Raw genomic sequence first — 5,766 nt, 5'->3', positions numbered from 1 at the left:
TTTTTTTTTTTAAAGAGCTCACAGTAAAAAAAGAGCTCATGGTAGGCGCTGCTATGGAGCAAGTTAGAAGACACCTGAGTTACTTGAGAGCCTGTCTTGAAACTTCTCAAAAGGTTGACTAGCATGCCACATTACAGCAGCAGCAGCCTCAGGCTACGGGGAGCAGATGGTCTATCTGTCTGGGCTCAAGCCAGGAGGTCTGCACAATGCCAACATTGCGTTTCTTTGATTGTGTCCCCCTTGGTAAGTGATGAGTTTGAGGAAGTCGTTGAAGTTAAATGAGGTCATAAAGCAGAGGAAGAGACTCCAGTGGGGGCACACACCAGAAGGAAGGTCATGTAAGGACACCGCGAGAAGGCAGCCGGGAAGAAAAACCCCTCAGCAGAATCCAGGCCTGCCCACCCTTGATCTCAGACATCCAGCCTCCAGCACTCTGAGGCACAAGGGTCAGCCACCAGAGCTCCGGTCTGGGAGAGTGTGTGAGCAGGATGCATTATGTAACCTGCCATTTCCAGCTCTGGGGACAGTGACGTTTACATTGTTGACAGTTGTGTTCCTCAGCCAAGCTGGCTCTGGAGCTGTGAATGCAGAAATTCAGAGACAGTTTCTGAAGGTCCTGCGGCTCATCAGTGTACCACAACTGTCCGGTGTGAAATGCATTGAGAGAGAGCGTATTCTTACAGCTTCCAGTGGAAAGCAGGCCAGTGGGCAGTAACTGACGTGTGCAGCTCAGGTGCAGAGCACACGATGCTTAACCTGGGAGGCAGGAGCTGGTTATTCAGTCTTCCGTTGTTTTGATCCTTAGAAATAATTGCTGATATCAAATATGAATTGTAAAAATATAAAACTTAAGTTGAAGCATCCCACCTCTGCCCCTCCTGGGAATTGATAACTAGATGAGACACCTGCTCACAGCTACTGTCCCAGATAATCTTCATTGGGGCTTATGACCAAACCTTCCATTCAGGAACAAAACACTTCTAAAGGTTTAGGCATGGGAGTGTGTCCAGTGTAAGAGGTGCCGGCAAGGTGCAGACACAGGCCAAGTCCCCGCCTTGTCTTTAACAACCAGGATAGAAATGCCAGCTTGGGTTCTCTATTCAAAGACTGGCTCATCTTGTGGTTGCCTGAGCGATGCTGACACAGCCTCTCTTGGAAGATTATCTGACCCTCATACCCCTTGTATCCCCAGAGGGAAATCCCTAGAGCGAAGGACAGCTGAAGGAAACAAACATCTCCTGGGACAGCAAGTTCCCAGGAATGCTTGGGGCTCAGCCAGGACAAGCCAGTCTCTCAGAGAACAACAAATGGGGTGAGAAAAGGAAGTGGCACAAAGTGTGTGCTCAAAAGTGGAGGGTGCAGTCAGGCAGTGGTGGAGTATGCCCTTAATCCCAGCACTCAGGAGGCAGAGACAGGCGGATCTCTGAGTTCGAGGCCAGCCTGGGCTACAGAGGTAGTTCCAGGACAGCCAGGGCTACACAGAGAAACCCTGTCTCAGAGAAAGGTAGAGAGAAAGAGAGAGAGAGAAGGAAAATGGAAAGCTCTATTGAATAGATGGTGTGCCTGATGCATGTGTGTGGGCACATCATATTTTCAGATGCAGAGACTCTGAGATGGCATCAGCCAGGGTTCTGCAGAGGAATGGAACACAGAAAGAAACTCATTGGCCAGATATGGTGGCACATGCCCACAAACCCAGAACCTGATATGGGGAGGGAAAGAGGAAGGATTTGATAGTTAGGAGCCAACCTGGGCTACATAATGGGAGTGTCTTGGGTTTCCATTGCTCTGATAAAGGCCATAGCCAAAAGCAATTTGGGGACAAAAGGATTTCTGTGGCTTACATATCCCTGGCGATAGTCCACTGAAGGAAGCCAAGGCGGGCACCTCGTGGCAGGAACTGAGATAAAAGGCATAGAGTAGCTGTGTTCACTGGCTCAGTCCCCATGACTTGCTCAGCCTGCTTGCCTTTTGTTGTTGTTGTTGTTGTTGTTGCTGTTTTTCGAGACAGGGTGTGGCCCTGGCTATCCTGGAACTCACTCCGTAGACCAGGCTGTCCTCAAACTCAGAAATATGCCTGCCTCTGCCTCCCAAGTGCAGAGATTAAAGGTGTGTGCCACCCCTGCCCGGCTCATCCTGCTTTCTTATACAGCTCAGGACCACCCACTCAGGGGTGGCACCACCCACAATGGGCTGAGCTCTCCCACATTAGTCATAAAAAAAACAAAAACCAAAACCAAAACCACAGACTTGCCTAATGCCAATCTGATGGAGGATGAGAGGCATTTTCTCAAGTGAGGTTCCTCTTCCCAGATGACTCTAGCTTGTATCGAGTTGACAAAAAGCCAACCAGAGGCCTTGCCTCAAGAAAACAAAAAGAGAAGGAAAGAAAGAAGAGGAACAGAGGAGAGGGTGACAAGAACTTTGTTTACTTATGTAACTGTAGAGGCGGAGAAGTGGTGGTATCCAAAGGCTGGGGACCCAGAAAAACCAAAACCATAGTTTCAGTCCAAACCAAGGGCTTGGGATCCAAGAGTTAGTGTCATGGATCTCAACTGAGACTTAAATTCTCAAAACCAGGAATTCCATTGCCAAGCGCAGGTAAAGATGGATGGCCAGGTTGGGGGGGGTGGGTTAATCCTCCCTTATGTCTGCTTTCTAGTAGGGCTACCTGTGGACCAGACACTGCTTGCATCAACAAGGGTCACTTTTTGTTTTATTAGTTTTATGTGCGTGGGTGTTTTGCCTGCATATGTATGTGTGTGCGTTATGTGCATTCCTGGTACCCTCAGAAGCCAGAAAAGGATTTCGGATCCCTGGAACTAGAGTTACAGATAATTGTGAGCCGCCATGTGGGTGCTGGGAATCAAACCTAGGTCCTCTACAAGTGCAGCAAGTGCTCTTAAGTCCTGAGACATCTCTCCAACCCTGAGTGGCAGTGAGGCCACAAAAGGGAGAGAGCACCCGGGCAGAATGGAGCCAGGCAGAACCATGCCTGGCAAGTGTTCCCTCTGAGAAATCAGCTCATAAATCAGAAATGAGTTTATTTGGGACCTAGAGAAAGGAGTAGAGGTAGAGAACAGGGACAGAGAAGGAGAGAGGAGGAGAGGGAAGGAAAATGGGGAGGGAGAGGGGGGAAGGGGGAGAGAGAGAGGGCAGTCCCACTTTTACCTGGCCGGCGGCTGTTGCTAGGTAACTGTTGGGCGGAGCCTAGAGGAAATGCTAACACCGGGATTCTATCTTTTTACTCATGATACCTATTCAAATATTGATCTCTTCCAGAAAACTTTAACAGGTGCGCCCAGTAGTGTACCCAGCTCCTACTAACTGGCAGGCCATCCTTTGACCCAGTCAAGTTGAAATTCAGTGTCGGACTGGAGAGATGGCTTGGTGGGTAAGAGCACCAACTGCTCTTCCAAAGGTCCTGAGTTCAAATCCCAGCAACCACATGGTGGCTCATAACCACCCATAATGAGGTCTGACGCCCTCTTCTGGTGCGTCGAAAGACAGCTACTTAGATTTATAATAATAAATAAATCTTTAAAAAAAAAAAGAAATTCAGACTTGGAGTGCAAATCCCTCCTACTTATTGACATTGACACCTCCCCTTAATTCTTCCCCCACTGCTCTTTGTCTACACCACCCCCACCCTACCCCCAACCCCTTCATCCTTCAAACCCCCAACTCACCAGGCTTCAGCCACACTCACCTGCTTCTTTCTGCTCCTTCCATAATCCCAGCTTCCTTCCACCTCAGGGCCTTCCCACTCTCTGTTCCCACTAGTCAGACTCCCACCTCAGGGCCTTCCCACTCTCTGTTCCCACTGGTCAGACTCCCACCTCAGGGCCTTCACACTTCCTGTTCCCACTGGTCAGACTCCCACCTCAGGGCCTTCACACTCTCTGTTCCCACTGGTCAGACTTCCCACTCTTCCTAATGTAGTCTCTCTGCATCCTCTGCATCTCAGCCTCACACCAGCTCTGTGCTCATCCCAGAGGGAATGTTAGATATTCACAGTGATTGGCAGCGTCTTTACGGCCTTCCTGGGCTGAACTTGAGCAGAATTCAATGGACCTTTCTTTATTCCTTTGTCAGCAGGTGATCTCCAGTACTAGACTGAGCTCCATGAAAGATAAGGAGTGCTTCTCACTTGCTTCTCACTCACACTGGAATCCTGGGTCTGACATTGAGGAAGGATTCAGGTAAAGGCTGTGTGTATATGTACGTGGTGTGTGTGTGTGTGTGAGTGAGTGTAAGTGTGTGTGTGTGTGGGTGTGTGTATATGAGGGTGTGTGGGGTAAGAGTGTGAGTGTGTGTATGAGTGTGTGTGTGTGTATATATGAGTGTGTGTGAGTGTGTATATGAGTGTGTGAGTGTGTATATGAGTGTGTGTGGGTGTGTGTATATGAGGGTGTGTGGGGTAAGAGTGTGAGTGTGTGTATGAGTGTGTGTGTGAGTGTGTGTATATGAGTGTGTGTGTATATGAGTGTGTGTGTGTATGAGTGTGTGTGGGGTAAGAGTGTGAGTGTGTGTATGAGTGTGTGTGTGAGTGTGTGTATATGAATATGTACAGGTGTGTGTATATGAGTGTGTGTGTGAGTGTGTGTATATGAGTGGGGGGAGTGTGAGTGTGTGTGTGAGTGTATGAGTGTGTGTGTGAATGTGTGTATGAGTGTGGGGTGGTGGGTAAGAGTGTGTGTGTGAGTGTGTGAGTGTATTGTGTGAGTGTGTGTGTGAGTGTGTGTGTGGTGTACGTGGTGTGTGTGTGTGAGTGTGTATATGAGTGTGTGTGGGTGTGTGTATATGAGTGTGTGTGGGGTAAGAGTGTGAGTGTGTGTGAGTGTGTGTATGAGTGTGGAGTTGGTGGGTAAGAGTGTGTGTGTGAGTGTGTGAGTGTATTGTGTGAGTGTGTTGTGTGAATGTGTGTGAGTGTGTGTGCATGTGTGTGTGAGTGTGAGTGTGTGTGTGGTGTATGTGCAAGTACACACACCTGAGTGTGTACATGTGTACAAAGGGAAACTTTGGGTGTCCTGCTCTCTCTGTCCTTTGCCCTACTCCATGAGGGAGTCTTTCACTGAACCTGGGGCCAGGCTGGCAGCTAGCAAGCCAGTGATCCTCTGGCCTCCAGCCTCCCACAGCTTCACATGGCCCTGGAATCTAAACACAGGGCCTTGTGGTTCTTACCCACTGAGCCATCTCTCCAGCCCAATGCTCCCCTACACACAGACACACACACAGAGACACACACAGACACACACACAGAGACACACACAAAGACACACAGACATACACACAGAGACACACAGACACACACACAGAGACACACACAAAGACACACAGACATACACACAGACACACACAGACACACACACAGAGACACACACAGACACATGCACACAGAGACACACACAGACACACACAGACACACACAAACACACACACACACATGCACACAGACACACACACACAGAGACACACAGACACACATAGAGACACACATACAGACACACACAAACACACACACATGCACACAGACACACACACACAGACACACACACAGAGACACACAGACACACACACAGAGACACACAGAGACACACAGACACACACAGAGAGACACACACAGACACACACACAGACACACACAAACACACACACACATGCACACAGACACACACACACAGATACACACACAGAGACACACAGACACACACACAGAGACACACACAGACACACACATAGACACACACAAACACACACACACAT

The sequence above is a fragment of the Mastomys coucha genome, unplaced genomic scaffold (genome assembly GCF_008632895.1).
Source record: "Mastomys coucha isolate ucsf_1 unplaced genomic scaffold, UCSF_Mcou_1 pScaffold18, whole genome shotgun sequence".
Lineage (NCBI taxonomy): Eukaryota > Metazoa > Chordata > Mammalia > Rodentia > Muridae > Mastomys > Mastomys coucha.
The sequence above is the reverse complement of the archived record's forward strand: the minus strand, read 5'-3'. Positions refer to the sequence as shown.